This window comes from Arachis hypogaea, chromosome 1 (genome assembly GCF_003086295.3).
Source record: "Arachis hypogaea cultivar Tifrunner chromosome 1, arahy.Tifrunner.gnm2.J5K5, whole genome shotgun sequence".
Classification (NCBI taxonomy): Eukaryota; Viridiplantae; Streptophyta; class Magnoliopsida; order Fabales; family Fabaceae; genus Arachis; species Arachis hypogaea.
In genome coordinates this window covers 27,626,249-27,644,176 of record NC_092036.1, presented here as the reverse complement: position 1 = coordinate 27,644,176, position 17,928 = coordinate 27,626,249, and the positions used below count along the sequence as shown (strand labels likewise).

The following is a 17,928-nucleotide window of genomic DNA, read 5'->3' as shown; positions in this document are numbered from 1 at the left end:
AAATGACAGTTCGATAAAGGTAAATATCATTGTACCTTTTTTCCCATCTTGATTGGCTTATCTGCAACACAATCCTGGTGCGCGTTCACAAGAAACAGGCCCAAATCCTTTAAGCGAAGCTGCATACAAAATCAGTGGCAACATCAAGCGAGTTCTCAATTAAACATTGTTGATGCTGCTATACAAAACCCATACAAATAATACCATATAACACCCAAATTAGAAGCAACATCTATCAATCTACAAAATGTTTATTTTGAATCACTTCAAAAATTAGAGCATTTGTTCAACATAAAGAAAAAACAGCCAGAAGGAATTCTTTAGTTAAACAATTTAAATCAGATATGAGTTTAGGCTTGAAAAAATTTGGAAAGCAATCAGGTAAACTTGTCACATTGAACCAATGATTTAACAAGTCGTAATATATAGGGAGAGAAGGAGAATCGACTTCAAACTCCAAATACAAAGACTTTCGAACCATAATTAGGAACAAAATTAAATTCGAACAAAATTAGACTAAATTTAATATAATTTCATCATCAAAATTCCATACCAATATTAAGGTTATAGCAACATTCAATCTCTAATTTCAGCAACATCCAATCTCTAGTTACATAAATTCAACAATATCCAACAATTTACCAAGGGTAAATCACCTTGACTGCAACCACATTTCCTGAATCTTAGCAAAGATAAGAAACCAAAATTTAACCAATTCTAATCTTTTGAATGCAAGAGACATGTTGCAATTCCATATTTCAGTTATATAAACAAAAGACCAAAAGTATAAATATTTTGATTGTGAGAGACAGGTTGCATAAATTAAAAAATCATCCAAGACCAAAAGTATAAATATTTTGATTATGAGAGACAGGTTGCATAAATTAAAAAATCATCCAATCTATGGTAAAGAAAAACCCCTCCACTCTATAGTAAAAGAACAGTAAAATTGTCCAACTAGACATATCTGAATCAATTTTTCCCTTCTAATTATATGCAGCAATAAGTATGACTTTAAATAAAATGGTATTATCCAACCCAAAATAATAAATAAAATATACTCACTTTAATATTTATAATAATCCGTTGGGTTAACAAGATAATTGTTGGAGGCAATAAATAATTCCTGCTATTTTTTATTGAAATACTTTTTCCTGTAATGTAAATTAAAGCTTATTCTCATCACATTAGACTTTTTTTTCTAAATTTTCACCCTCATTGAATTATTTACTCTCGTATTCTGATAACTGATATACCAGTCAACAACATGATAAAGATTATTTCTAGACATGTACACAAATGGTTCCTTCACATTTAAATTTTGAGCAAAATTTTTACAAGGACTAAAACTAACTAAATTATTAATTTTATTTTCATAGCAACACTCTTACCTATAAAGTAACCTTAAATGAATTTAAATAAGCATAAACACCGTAACATGAACTATACTACTTCCAATACTAGTACATGAACTATACACCCTAATAGCATCAATTCAAATAAGCATAAACACCGTAACATGAACTATACACCCTAATAGCAATATCTAATCTCCAAAAAATACCCAGAAACACCGTTATAATACATTATCCAAATTCTATTGAAAAAACATGTAGTTGAAATTAGAAGCAACATCTACATACATATCAATTAGTCATGTGAAGGTAGGTTTTCGAGGCTGGAGCAATAGACCTCAATCAGTGTTCGACGGAGCAGAGTCGGGAATCCTCAACGATGCTGCCAACACAGGCATGCAGCACCAGCGGCGCACCCTCCGTGAGCAACCGAACCTAATTGTTTCTCACAGGTGGGCGTCTGAGATTAGGGAAGCACCGAAGGGATGGTCTGGTCGTGGCGTTCTGGAATGACGGCACTCCAAGGTTGCCCGCACGTGGTAGGTGAAGGCGCTGCTTCCGATGGAGGAGGAGAGGAGATGTACGCGCAGCTCGCAGTATTCTGGCGCGATGGTGGGTGTGTTTCAAAATGTGTTGCAGTAAAACGATGAAAGTAAGGGGTAGGGTTTTGGGTAGGATGAAATTAGTTTACCTGGATATAATTTTTGAATGTTGCTGAGGTGAAATGAGCTTCTGAATCTTGGCCCAACAGCAGTTGGTAGATTTTTTGTTGGAATTCTCTTGGTTCTCTAGCACTATTGTATGTAAAAAAGAGTAACTGGTAGTTTTAGAGAACATAACTATTTTCAAGAACAGATATAGTGAGGAATATACACGAACACAGTGGAAAGATTAACTGTTAACGTTTGACTTTGCAGCCAACCGTCAAAGTTTTATGTATGTCTCGTGTCTCATGTTCTGCAATGATTCAAAGTAAATAATGTTAGTATAATTGAATAATGAATAGTATGGTGCAGTTATTATTACAGAAAAATAAAAGTTCATGAAAAAAAAGTATTATTATTGAGATGTATGAAATGAGTAAACTTAAAAGAAAAAACTATAAGATAACAAGAGTATATTTTATAGCATATCACTTATAGAATGGTGAGACTTGAAGGTTTTTTATAATCTAGAACAAAGAAAAGATTGAATCTAGAGTTGTTTTTTATCCTTTAATTCTTGAACACCATAACATATTAAAATTTTGTTATTATTGTGTATGTGTTAGCGATAATGCAAGAGGTAAAATTATTTTAACTCATACGAATAGAATAAAACAAAAATTTGCACTATCATATATTTTGGTTTAATTATCTTATACAATGTGACCTACATCTAGTCTCTATTATAATTATAGTAGAATTTTCACTATTTTTTTTAAGATTATAAACACCAATTTTTTAGAATTTTCTTAATCCTATGTAAAAATACACAAGCTTCTAACCAGACATGTTTCGGTTAGACTCTCAACCTAAACTCTCAATACTAAGTGTTAACCTAACTTTGTAAGGAGAACCTCTCAAGATAATGACATAAGACAAAAATTACATCAAAAGAGATGGTCATATTGAATAGTTTTTTTTTTCAAGTTCAACTTTCTTTATCTTTTTTCTCATATGATTTTTTCAAATATCTCACTTGATATCTTTTATCATGAGAAATTAAAGAGAGACTCACTGAGAAAATAAAATATTCAATGTAACTACATGAAGGAGAATGTGTGAATAACTTGAAAGATACGAAAAACTCAAATTTTCAACTCTCACTCTTTGGCTTCAATTCTTAGCCGATTTCTCCTTTTTTTATAGGAATAATACTTCCAAAACTTGAAGTGGTCCTTGGAACAAGGTCTGAGCACAAGGACAACATTGTGTAACAACCTAACTTCCAGTACGTCATGATCGTACCAAAAGCAAGGCATTACTAACTCGTTTTCTTTATTAACTATCTAATATTGAGTCTTTAGTTCGATATTGCGTTTCAATTTTTAAGAAAATGCTTAAAAATTTTGTTTTTATCAATTAAAATCATATATCAAAGATCACCAAGTAATAGTAATCACATAATTACTACTAATATAAATGTTATACAAATAAATTCAATATAAAACTCAAATAATACAATACCTATCCCTCTGGATAAAATAAAATCCTAATCAATAAAGGTGAGGGAACTCTATGAAAACAACTTAACTTATAAACAATTCTAACTATTCGTCTGCGGCTTCATACAGAGTCTTCAAACCTGTGTCACTAAAAGGGTGGAAGATTTTGGGGTGAGAACAAACCACACGTTCTCAATAGGAGATAGGAATGCCGTAAAAGTAATGAAATAAAATGTAAATAATTAACTTTGCTCAATAAAACTATTTTTATTAAATCCCTGAAAATACTTTTAGTTTTACTTTAGATAATTAATTACTTTTCTTTAAATTTCTAAACTCAAAACATATTTTAATCACAAAATTAGTCATATTAACCATCTCTCAGTCACATAATCATTTCTCAACCACATAATCATTTCACCTCAATACATCCATGAACTAATAGCACAAGTAAGAGATCCAACCCAACACACAAACAAGTCAAACAGCACAATCACAGAGAAGTAATACAAGCAAACACAACCAAATGCAAATGTGCAAACAACATGGTGCATGTCTATCCCTAACGCAAGTAATGAGCTCATTTGTCGGTTTCGATCCACAATCGATGCAATCCGACTCGCAAGTCAGATAAGGTATTCCAGCGGCATAACCTCTGCAAGTTTCTACTTCTTGCAAGCGCTGATTCTCCAGTTGAAGTATGCCAAACATGATCTCTGCAAGTACTTGCATGCGCTAATTCTCCAGCTGAAGCATGTGACCCATGTTCCTGGAGGCCATTCCATATACACGGGCATCCCTACACAATCATTCACATATAAAGCTCATGGCTTAACATTTTTACACCGACACCACAACTAATTACGTTCCGTCACCCTTTCATGACCTCTTAATCATTTCATAAACACACATGCCGTGTTTCCTTTTCTCTTTCTTTCCCTTTCTTAACAAACTGAACTGATATCATAACTTAAAACAAAATATCTTCTCAAAAGATTGAATTTAAATTATACTTTTCTTAATAAATCGAAATCAAATAATATTCATAAATCAGATTTGCTTTTAAATAATGCTTTAAATAAAGTCTTAAGATTTTATAAAAATTTTGGCAGTATTTCCTCTAAAGAATAGACTATGTCACCCTTCTAGGGTCCCAACCAAAAAATCTCTCAATGATTCCAAAAATCAAACCCTTTTCAATAATCAAACCATTTTCACAATCATTTCCTTTGAAACTAAGTCGCATTCTATTTTAATAAAATTTTGCTCCCTTTCAAATCATTTGCTCTTGAATCAAATCAATAATTACTAATGAATCAAACCAATATTTTCTCAAAATAAGATTATAAATCAAATTTTCAAAACAAGATCACTTTTTCATATGTTTTATTAAGAACTCGGACAGAGCCTCCTCTTAAAATTTGTCTTCACCACCTTTACGGGCTACCTCACTTTTATAATTTCTTAAATCAACAACCCAACCAAGACATTGACATAATCAGAGTTTTCAACTCAATCACAGCCTCAATTCATAAAACTCAATTCATATTTCCAATTCAACAAGCAATACCAAATCTATCACCATTCACAACCACAACTCAACAAATATTCATTATAACCAGCTAATAATCAGAATTTTCAACATTCTTAAACAATCAAGAAATCAAACACATATCCATCAAATTCAGTCACAAATACAACTCAAACTCATCATTCAGTCATTTCAAATAATCATAAATTATTTACAAATACCCACTAGACTTCTATGGTATTCATAAATTAAAATAGTTAGTTTTAAAATAAAATCCCCTGCATCAGTTAGTCGAAACCCACAAAGCCAAAACGTGTCTAAAAATCCTTTTCTCTTGGCCCAAATTCAACGATGAACTCCAACCCACAAGAACGGCAACGGTAACCCCATTCTCCTCCTTCCCCGTTCTATTCTTCCGACAACGGCGTGCATGGTAATGGCTTCCTCTGGCTCTCCCCTTCCCAGTGGCGGCGATGGAAACCCCTCTGCAGTGGTGATGACACGGCGGTGGTAAAAGCACAGCAGCGTAAACCAGAGACAGCTCCTTCGAGTTCGTCTCTCTTTCTTCGTGAATCCCACACATCGCAACAACAACGGCGACGCTCCTCCCTTCGTGACTGTCTCTCGCCATCTTGCCTGTGAATCGCACCCCTCTCCTTTGAACCCGACGTAACTGCGTTTGCTTCGTCGGTCCCTCGCTTTCCTCTTCTTCAATGGCGACGCGGCTGCAACACAAGACGATGGCGACAACAACCTCGACAGTGGCAGAAGCGTGCGGCGACGGTGGCGTGACGATGACCGGTGGCGACAACAACCTCTCTCTCTCTCTCTCTCTCTCTCTCTCTCTCTCTCTCTCTCTCTCTCTCTCTCTCTCTCTCTCTCTCTCTCTCTCTCTCTCTCTCTCTCTCTCTCTCTCTCTCTCTCTCTCTCTCTCTCTCTCTCTCTCTCTCTCTCTCTCTCTCTCTCTCTCTCTCTCTCTCTCTCTCTCTCTCTCTCTCTCTCTCTCTCTCTCTCTCTCTCTCTCTCTCTCTCTGTGTGTGTGGAAATTTCGAAGGCTGCTCCTGAGTTTGGTAAGAAAGGGAAACATTGGCGGTTAGGTTTAGGTTAGAAGGGGTTAGGGTTTCAATTTGGAGATTAGGGTTTTATATATGAAATTGGGGATTTTGGTAATTTAGTAACTTTAATAAAATTAAAGGGTAATAGAGTAAATGAAAACTAATTTTAAATCCAATAATAATATCTATAAAATTATCATTTAATCATCAATTTACAAATTATTTTCAACTCAATACTTAAATTCAATATTTGGAGATAATCAAATGAATTTTCTTTAAATTATAAAATAGAGCTAAAAATCTAATTATTCAAATTAAAACATATAAAATTCTTATTATCATTCAATTACTAAAACTTTAAATCATATCTAAGAAATTGCTTAATTTATATATAAAATCTCTTAAAAATATAATCTTAATTAAATATAATAAATTATAAATAAATTTCTTATTTAATTGTTTAAAAAATTCAGAGTCTTACACATTGAGTCTATCTTCTTCTCTTAGAATCAGAGCAAAAACGCAGAGATAGTAGAGACACAAAGTTGTAGAACAATATTGTTGTAACAGCAACATGATCATGCTTGGATTCTTGCTGTCATGATGTCTTCAAAGTACTTACAAGATCAGTAGTCTTGATCCTTAAGCTTTAGCTCCAAATTTCATCTTTTATTCTTCAATTTGATTTGAAAAAGGAAAACCTTTTTTTTCTTTTTCGAAATCTTGCAACAACTTAAATTTGTTTGCACATTTGGTTATCATAGCTGCAACACTTTTTTTCCTAAACCAAATTAGCATTTTGATTTTATCTTTGGCTTAATTATTTGACTTTTTCAAAACATAATTATTTGATAAAAGGTTTAGATGCTAACAAAAAGTGAACCACTTTTAGCTTTGATTTGCATTACCCAAATTGGTAAAACTGCTGATGCAGCAACAACAGATTTTATTCATGTACTAGACTAAAGTGTTGGACTTTGTTGTTGAGACTAGGTTGCATTATTAGTTTATATACCAATATCATAGTCAAGTTATTTTTTTATTGGGCTGCTCAAACAAAAATTGATTTGGGCCTGCACTATAAACACACATCGAACAATTTTTGGGCTTTTAAATTTAAGCAAATATGTTTGTCATAATCAAATCAAAGTTTATTATTTTCTAAAATCAACAATATCTTCCTTAATGACAAATATAATATATGATGTATTAATCAAAAGAACTAAAATAAAACAAAAATTTAGAAACTTTTCTTTGATGATACCAATCCAAATGTTGAAGTGTTCTCCCTTTTTTCATAAGGGATGCTCCTCTTTAATATAAGTTTCTCTACAGTTTTAGGGATATACACGCAAAAAAAAAATCCATACAAGCAAATATTACAAACTTTTAAAAATTTACATGTATAGCAGCATGGTATGCAAAATTTTAGCAGCACAGATATAACCACAACATAAATATAAGCACATAAAATTTTATAAAGTTTAAATAACTTAAAATCAAATGAGTTCAGTCCATAATTATAAGAATAATAAAAACTAATAACCAATAACCTAAGCAAGCCTCGTATATACATTTTTCTCCCCTTTATCATTAAGGTAGGTAGAAAAAACAAAAATCGAACCTGCAAAATAATGTGTTAGAGACTTGTAAAAATTAAATGTTGCATCTTGTTGAAAAGCTTGAAAAACAAAAGAAAACTGATTAGCAAATAATTAAAATATGTTTGAAAAAATGTATGAATAAAGTCTGAAAAGATAGTACTAATAGAATCACAAAAAAACTATTTTATTTTTAAGAAAATATAAAATAAGAAAACACAAGAAACTTTTGGCCCAATGAAGTGTTTTAAGAAAACACAAGAGACCACAAGGAATAAAAAAAAACAACTTGGCCACATCATATCTCATTTCAAAAAAATTAGATAACAACTTTAACAAACTTTCAAAAATTTATCATCTGTCCAAAATTGGCTCCTAACGACCCAGGAGACAAAATTCTCAAAAAAAAAACATTAGTAAAATTAATTCAAAGATTCACAGTTAATGATTTTTAAAGTAGTTTTTAGTTTACAAATCGGTCCTCAACTAATGGCTTAGAGAATATATCAGCAAGTTATTTTTTCTATTTTATAAATTGAATGTCAATATTACATATTTTAATCTGTTCTCTAATAGAGTGATATCTCACTTCAACGTGTTTTGTTTTTGAGTGAGAAACAGAATTTTTAAAAATATTTATAGAACTCATATTACATAAAGCTAGAGTATATTTATAGCCACATCATCCATGCTAATGCGACTATGAGAAAGAATATTCTTCTCACTCCAGGCAATCCTGCCAAATCCTTTATCATAAATGCTCATCTCTTCAACAGTTTTTTTTCCTTTTAAGAGGTAACTCTGAAGATGAAGGAAAAGGGGGGGACAGCGACAGTCTCTGGAAGGGAGTCAGGAGAAATCACCTGAATAGAAGGAGTGGAAATAATCTTCTTCTGAGATGAAGGACCCAAATTTGACTTCTTCGGCAAAGGTCGGGTGGCACCCCCGGCTTTTTTTTCCTGAATACCACGAGCTACAACAGTTTCCCTGGTTTGGCGGAGTTGTTTCATCACTGCAGATTTGGGAGCCATTTGTTCTGCAAAACAAAAATAAAAAGGGCACCTTAGTTAACAAATTACAACCAAAAATCCTAAAGCTAAAGGTCGAAAAGCTACTTATCTCGAATCGAAGCAGAATAGGGTCACTAGAACGTTTTAGTATCCAAGTGAGGAGCCCGACCCCAACACTCTTTCAACACGTCTACCATACACTTCTCAAGCTCGTTTAGGGTATCTACATTATACTTGGCTATCACCTACTTTTCTTGTCAGTACAATAGAAAGGAAGGTTCATCATTCTTATCCAGATAGAAAGGTCGGATACCCTCTACAACTCAGACTTTGAAGAAATAGTTTTTGAACTCATTAAAGGATTCATCAAAAATAGAAAAAAATTTCTACCCTGAACAACACGAAAAGAAAGCCAAGACAACTTTCCTTTCGAAGACCCGGGTTTGGTCAAGAAAAAAGGTAAAAAAAAAGACCTTGAGAGAAGGTCGAACATCGAGCTCCTAGCACAAAAATTGGTACATTTTGAGAAAAGCCCAAGAATTCAAGTGAAGTTAGGTAGGAGTGACATTACAAGTCCAGAGGATGTCCGTCTCAAAGTCAGAGAAAGGAAGTTTAATGCCTAATTTGGTAAAGAAGCAATCATATGCATAGGAAAAGGGGCGTTCCAAGTTGTCTAAAGGAGGGAAACACACTCTCTCCTCAGGATCTAGCACTACTAACTCATAATTTCACTCATTTTCCTGACTTTCACATATTCTATGGTGTCTACAGAATACATCTACGTACTCTTTGTCAAATACGGAAACAGGATGAAACAAAATACTATCAACCCAAGATGACAAAGAAGGCGGGACCTTTGATGACATGTTGACAATTATAGACCGAGACAAAAAAAAGTACCCCTACAAATACAAAAATAACCAAGTCATCACTAAAGACCTCAGCCACAGTAAAAAGAAGTCGTACAAAGCAACAAAACACATAACGTAATTTCAAAAAGATCTTTTTAGAACAGAAAGCATAAAAATGGTGTTCCTCCTACACTACCATCAGCAACACCATTGGGGGTAACACAAATACATTCAACAAGTCACAAACGATAACAAGTTCCTCCAAATTTTAAAACCACAATCAAATATTCATAATAAGTAATATCCGGCAACAAAAATAGTTTCCGCCAACAAAAACGGTTCAAAAGGGAAAGGGTTTTTTTAGCAATAAACAAGGCAACAACAGTTAAACAAGTCATTAAAGAAATCGCAAAGCACAAGTATCGATGGTACATAAAATCGTGAGTTCACACTTTTCTCACAACTCCGCATAGCTGACCAGCAAGTGTACTGGGTCGTCCAAGTAATACCTTACGTGAGTAAGGGTCGATCCCACGGAGATTGTCGGCTTGAAGCAAGCTATGGTCATCTTGTAAATCTTAGTCAGGCGAATTCAAATGGTTATAAGGTTTTGATGATTAAAAGAGAAATAAAACATAAAATAGGATAGAGATACTTATACAATTCATTGGTGGAAATTTCAGATAAGCGTATGGAGATGCTTTGTTCCCTCTGAGCCTCTGCTTTCCTATTGTCCTCATCCAATCATGCGTACCCCCTTCCATGGCAAGCTGTATGTTGGTGGATCATCATTGTCAATGGCTACCATCCGTCCTCTCAGTGAAAACATATCCGCTATGGTTTCCCGCATGGCTAATCAGCTATTGGTTCTCGATCGTGTCGTAATAAGATCCATTGATCCTTTTTCACACTGTCATTGCACCCAACAGTCATGAATTTGAAGCTCGTCACAGTCATCCCATCCCAGATCCTACTCAGAATACCACAGACAAGGTTTAGACTTTTTGGATCACAAGAATACTGCCAATTGATTCTAGCTTATACCACGAAGACTCTGATCTCACAGAATGGAAGGCTCTGTTGTCAGGAGAGACAACCATGCATCATAAACCAGGAGGCCAAGAGATACACACTCAAGCTCTTGCAGATAGAACGGAGGTGGTTGTTAGGCACGCGTTCATAAGTGAGGATGATGATGAGTGACATGGATCATCACATCCATCAGGTTGAAGTACGAGTGAATATCTTAGAACAAGAATAAGCGTGAATTGAATAGAAAAACAATTGTACTTTGCATTAATTCATGAGGAATAGCAGAGCTCCACACCTTAATCTATGAGGTGTAGAAACTCCACCGTTGAAAATACATAAGTGATTAAGGTCCGGCATGGCCGAATGGCCAGCCCCCAAACGTGATCTAGAGATCCAAAGCTAGTATAAAAAATGATCTAAAGATGTAAATACAATAGTAAAAAGTCCTATTTATACTAAACTAGTAAACTAGATTTACAGAAAATGAGTAACTAAGTATAGATAGTGCAGAAATCCACTTCCGGAGCCCACTTGGTGTGTGTTTGGGCCGAGCATTGAAACTTTTACGTGCATAGGCTTTTCTTGGTGTTTAAACGCCAGTTTTGGTGCTAGTTTGTGCGTTTAACTCCAGCTTTGGTGCCAGTACTAGCGTTTTACGCCAAAAAAGGGTCTCTGGTGGGCGTTTAGACGCCAGTTTGGGCCATTAAATCTCGAGCAAAGTGGGGACTATTATCCATTGTTGGAAAGTCCAAAATGTCTACTTTCCAACACAATTGAGAGCGCACCAATTGGGCTTCTATAACTCTAGAAAATCTACTACGAATGCAGGGAGGTCAGAATCCAACAGCATCTTCAGTCCTTTCTTGGCCTTTGAATTAGATTTTTGCTTAGGTCCCTCAATTTCAGCTAGAAAATACCTGAAATCACAGAAAAATATACAAACTCATAGTAAAGTCAAGAAATGTGATTTTTGCATAAAAACTAATAAAAATATACTAAAAAGTAACAAAAACATATTAAAAACTATGTAAAAACAATGCCAAAAAGTGTATAATTATCCGCTCATCACAACACCAAACTTAAATTGTTGCTTGTACCTAAGCAACTGAAAACAAAATAGGATAAAATAAGAGAACATACTATAAATCTCAACATATCAATGACATTTAGTCCCAATTAGATGAGCGGGGCTAGTAGCTTTTTGCCTCTGAACAATTTTGGCATCTCACTTTATCCTTTGAAGTTCAGAATGATTGGCATCCATTAGGAACTCAGAATTTAGATAGTATTATTGATTCTCCTAGCTCAGTATGTTGATTCTTGAACATAGCTACTTTATGAGTCTTGGCCGTGGCCCTAAGCATCTTGTTTTTCAGTATTACCACTGGATACATAAATGTCACAGACACATAATTGGATGAACCTTTTCAGATTGTGACTCAGCTTTGCTAAAGTCTCCAGTTAAAAGTGTCCAGAGTTTTTGAGCACACTCGTTTTGCTTTGGATCACGATATTTAACTACTCAGTCTCAAGCTTTTCACTTGGACCTTCATGCCACAAGCACATGGTTAGGGACAGCTTGATTTAGCTGCTTAGGCCAGGATTTTGTTCCTTTGGGCCCTCCTATCCATTAATGCTTAAAGCCTTGGATCCTTTTTACCCTTGCCTTTTGGTTTTAAGGGCTATTGGCTTTTTCTGCTTGCTTTTTCTCTTTTTTTTAAATTTTTGCCACTTTTTTTTCGCAAGCTTTTTCTTTTTAACTGCTTTTTCTTGCTTCAAGAATCAAATTTATGATTTTTCAGATCATCAATAACATTTCTCTTTTTTTCATCATTCTTTCAAGAGCCAACAATTTTAATATTCATAAACTTCACTATAAAAAATATGCATTGTTCAAGCATTCATTCAGAAAACAAAAAGTATTGCCACCACATCAAAATAATTAAACTAATTTCAAGATAAAATTTGAAATTCATGTACTTCTTGTTCTTTTGTAATTAGGAACATTTTTCATTTAAGAAAGGTGAAGGATTCATGGAATTATTCATAGCTTTAAGACATAGACACTAGACACTAATGATCATGTGATGAAGACACAAACATAGACAAACATAAAGCATAAAAATAAAAAAACAGAAAAATAAGAACAAGAAAATTAAAGAACGGGTCCACTTTAGTGATGGCGGCTAGTTCTTCCTCTTAAAGATTTTATGGAGTGCTTGAGCTCCTTAATGTCTCTTCCTTGCCTTTGTTGCTCCTCCCTCATGGCTCTTTGGTCCTCTCTAATTTCATGGAGGATAATGGAATGCTCTTGGTGCTCCATCCTTAGTTGCTCCATGTTGGAACTCAAATCTCCTAAGGAGGTGTTGAGTTGCTCCCAATAGTTGTATGGAGAAAAATGCATCCCTTGAGGTATCTCAGGAATTTCTTGATGAGGGACTTCTTCATACGTTTGTTGAGGTCCATGAGTGGGCTCTCTTGTTTGCTCCATCCACTTTTTAGTGATGGCCGTGTCCTCTTCAATGAGGATGTCTTCCTCTATGACAATTCCAGCTAAACTGCATAGGTGACAGATGAGATGAGGGAAGGCTAACCTTGCTAAAGTGGAAGGTTTGTCAGCAACCTTGTATAGTTCTAGAGGTATGATCTCATGAACTTCCACTTCCTCTCTAATCATGATGCTATGGATCATGATAGCCCGATCCACAGTTACTTCGGATCGGTTACTAGTAGGAATGATGGAGCGTTGGATGAACTCCAACCATCCTCTAGCCACAAGCTTAAGGTCAAGCCTTCTTAGTTGAACTGGCTTGCCTTTAGAGTCTCTCTTCCATTGAGCTCCTTCTACACATATGTCCATGAGGACTTGGTCCAACCTTTTATCAAAGTTGACCCTTCTAGTGTAGGGGCGTGCATCTTCTTGCATCATTGGCAAGTTGAATTCCAGCCTTACATTTTTCGGACTGAAATCTAAGTATTTCCCCCGAACCATTGTGAGCCAATTCTTTGGGTTCGGGTTCATACTTTGATCATGGTTCTTAGTGATCCATGCATTACCATAGAACTCTTGAACCATTAAGATTCTGACTTGTTGAATGAGATTGGTGAGAGCTTCCCATCCTCTTCTCCTAATATCATGTCGGATCTCCAGATATTCACTCTTTTTGAACATGAAGGGGACCTCAGAGATCACCTTCTTCTTGGCCACAACTTCATAGAAGTGGTCTTGATGGACCTTTGAGATAAATCTTTCCATCTCCCATGACTCAGAGGTGGAAGAAATTACCTTCTCTTTCCTCTTCCTTGAGGTTTCTCTGGCCTTAGGTGCCATTAATGGTTATGAAAAATTAAAAAGCAAGGCTTTTTCCACACCAAACTTAAGAGGTTTGCTCATCCTCGAGCAAAAGAAGAAAGAAGAGAGTAGAAGAAGGAGAAGAAAAGTGGGAGATGGAGGCTAGAGAGGGTTCAAGGGGTTTTAATGTATGTGATGTGTGAAAATGAAGGAGTAAGGAGGGGTATTATAGAGTAAGAAAGGGAGTTGGTTCGTGTGAGAAGGGGTGGGTTTGAGAGGAAAATAGTTTGAATTTGAGTGGGTGGGGGTAGGTGGGTTGTATGATGGGTTTATGGGAATTAGGGAATGGGTGTGAGTGGTCAAGAGAATATGGGGAAGAGGGTAAGATTTGATAGGTGAGTGGTGTTTTGGGTAGAGTATTATGGAGAAGTGTGAAGAGGTGAGAGAGTGAGGTGGGATAGGTGGGGATCCTGTGGGGTCCACAGATCCTGAGGTGTCAAGGATTTTTCATCCCTGCACCTTTCTGGCGTTAAACGCCCCTCTGTGTGCCATTTATGGCGTTTAAATGCCAGACTGATGCCCTTCTCTGGCGTTTAAACGCCAGTTTGCTGCCATTTTCTGTCATTTAAACGCCAGTCTGCTACCTTTTCTGGCGTTTAAATGCCCAGAAAGGTGCCAGACTGGGCGTTTAAACGCCCATTTTTCTACCTTTACTGGCATTTAAACGCTAGTTTGCCTGCCAGTTTTGGCGTTTAAACGCCAGACTGCTGCCCATTTCTGGCGTTTAAACACCCAGAATGGTGCCAGGCTGGGCGTTAAACGCCCATTTTGGTATCCTTGCTGGCGTTTAAATGCCAGTAAGCTCGTCCTCCAGGGTGTGCCATTTTTATGCTGTTTTTTATTTTTCTTTAATTTTTGCAGTTGTTTTTGTGACTACACATGATCATCATCCTAAAGAAAACATAAAATAACAATGGAAAATAAAATAAAAGAGTAATTAATAAAGATAAATAAAATTGGGTTGCCTCCCAATAAGCGCTTCTTTAATATCAATAGCTTAACAGGAAGCTCTTACAGAGCTTCACAGGTTCTCAGAGCATGATTGTGGCCTCCCAACACCAAACTTAGAGTTTGAATGTGGGGGCTTTGCATGACTCTGCATGGAGAGAATTGAATGAAGCTTTTCATGCTTCTTCCCCATGTTTACAGAAGAAGATCCTTTAGCCTTAAACACAAGGTAGTCCTCATTCACTTGAAGGACTAGCTCTCCTCTGTCCACATCAATCACAGCCTTTGCTGTGGCTAGGAAGGGTCTTCCAAGGATGATGGATTCATCCTCATCCTTTTTAGTGTCTAGGATTATGAAATTAGCAGGGATGTAAAGGTCTTCAACCTTTACCAAGACATCCTCTACAAGTCCATAAGCCTGTTTCTTTGATTTGTCTGCCATCTCTAGTGAGATTCTTGCAGCTTGTACCTCAAAGATCCTTAGTTTCTCCATTACAGAGAGTGGCATGAGGTTGATACTTGATCCTAGGTCACACATAGCCTTTTCAAAGGTAATAGTGCCTATGGTGCAAGGTATCAAGAACCTATCGGGATCCTCTTTCTTTTGAGGTAATTTCAGCTGAACCAATGCACTTAGTTCATTGATGAGCAATGGAGGTTCATCCTCCCAAGTCTCATTACCAAATAATTTTGCATTCAGCTTCATGATTGCTCCTAGATATTGAGCAACTTGCTCTTCAATAATAACTTCATCTTCTTCAGAGGAAGAATACTCATCAGAGCTCATGAATGGTAATAGGAAGTTCAGTAGAATCTCTATGGTCTCTAGATGAGCCTCAGATTCATTTGGTTCCTCATGAGTGAACTCCCTAGTGGTCAGTGAAAGTCCCATGAGGTCTTCCTCACTGGGAATCACTGCCTTTCCTTCCTCTATAAGTTTGGCCATGTTGGCCATGTTGCACTCTCTTTTTGGATTCTCTTATGTATTGTTTGGGAGAGTGTTAGGAGGAGTTTCAGTAACTCTTTTACTCAACTGACCCACTTGTGCCCCCAGATTTCTTATGGAGGACCGTGCCTCAGTCATGAAACTGAGGGTGGTCTTAGATAGATCAGTGACTATATTTGCTAAGCTAGAGAGGCTTTGCTCAGAATTCTCTATCTGTTGTTGAGAAGATGATGGGAAAGGCTTGCTATTGCCAAACCTGTTTCTCCCACCATTATTGTTACTGAAGCCTTGTTGAGGCTTCTATTGATCCTTCCATGAGAAATTTGGATGATTTCTCCATGAAGGATTATAGGTGTTTCCATAGGATTCTCCCAAGTAATTCACCTCTTCCATTGCAGGGTTCTCATGGTCATAAGCTTCTCTTTCAGAGGAGGCGTCTTTAGCTTGCAATCCAGTCAGACTCTGAGAAATTATATTGACTTACTGAGTCAATATTTTATTCTGAGCCAATATGGCATTCAGAGTATCAATCTCAAGAACTCCTTTCTTCTGAGTCACCCCATTATTCACAGGATTTCTCTCAGAAGTGTACATGAACTGGTTATTTGCAACCATTTCAATGGGTTCCTAGGCTTCTGCAGGCATTTTCAGATGAAGAGATCCACCAGCAGAGTGATCCAATGACATCTTGGATAACTCAGACAGACCATCATAGAATATACATATGATGCTCCATTCTGGAAACATGTCAGAAGGACACCTTTTGGTTAATTGCTTGTATCTTTCCCAAGCTTCATAGAGGGATTCACCTTCTTTCTGTCTGAAGGTTTGGACATCCACTCTGAGCTTACTCATCTTTTGAGGTGGAAAGAATTTATTCAAGAGAGCATTGACCAGCTTGTCCCAAGAGTTCAGGCTTTCTCTAGGTTGTGAGTCCAACCATGTTCTAGCTCTATCTCTTACAACAAAAGGGAAAAGCATAAGTCTGTAGAGCTCGAGATTAACCCCATTGGTCTTAACAGTATCATAGATCTGCAAGAATTCAGATAAGAACTGATGAGGATCTTCTGATGGAAGTCCATAAAACTTGCAGTTCTACTGCATTAGAGAAAATAATTGAGGCTTAAGCTCAAAGTTATTTTCTCCAATGGCAGGAATTGAGATGCTTCTTCCATAGAAGTTGGAAGTTGGTGTAGCATAGTCACCAAGCATCTTCCTTGCATTGTTGTTATTATTTTCGGCTGCCATGTCTTCTTCTTTTTTGAAAACTTCTATTAGGTCCTCTCCAGAGAATTGTGCTTTAGCTTCTCTTAGCTTCCTCTTCAGAGTCCTTTCAGGTTCAAGATCAGCTTTAACAAGAATGTCTTTATCTTTGTTCCTACTCATATGAAAGAGAAGAAAACAAAGAAAGTATGGAATTCTCTATGTCACAGTATAAAGATTCCTTGATGTGTCAGAGGAAAAGAAGAATAGAAGGATGAGGTAGAGAGAGAAATTCGAACTTATAAAGAGGGAGGGGGTCCGAATTATTAAAGGATGATAAGTGTTAGTGATTAAATAGAAAGAGATAGGAGAGAGAAGAAATTCGAATATTGAATAAAAGAAAAAGGAAAAATATTTTTGTTTTTATTTTAAAATTAGTTAGTATTCAAAAATTAAGAAAGGAATAAAATAGAATTAGAGTTTAAAACAATTAGTTAATTAAAAAGATTTTTGAAAAAAAAAGAAGAAGGTGATTTTCGAAAATGAGAAGTGAAAAAGTAGTTAGGTGGTTTTGAAAAAGATAAGAAATAGTAATTTTTGAAAGGAAGTTAGAAAAAGATTTTAAAATTAAAATTTGAAAAAGATATGATTTGAAAAAGATTTGATTGAAAAAGATATGTTTGAAAATATATGATTAAAAAAGGATTAAAAAGATTTGATTTTTAAAATTAAAATTGATGACTTGACTAACAAGAAACTAAAAGATATGATTCTAAAATTTAAAGATTGAACCTTTCTTAACAAGAAAGTAACAAACTTGAAAAAAAAAATTTGAATCAAATCCTTAATTGTTAGCAAGGTTTCCGAAAATATCAAATAAGAATAAGAAAAAGATTTT

General features: G+C 35.6%; 1 non-coding gene across 1 annotated transcript; it reads left to right on the top strand.

Moving 5' to 3' along the window:
• The first annotated feature begins 16,572 nt into the window (after positions 1-16,572).
• LOC112715243 (small nucleolar RNA R71) lies at positions 16,573-16,676 on the top strand. The gene has a single exon (XR_003159569.1). It is a non-coding gene; the product is annotated as a small nucleolar RNA R71 (small nucleolar RNA).
• Positions 16,677-17,928: the final 1,252 nt, after the last annotated feature.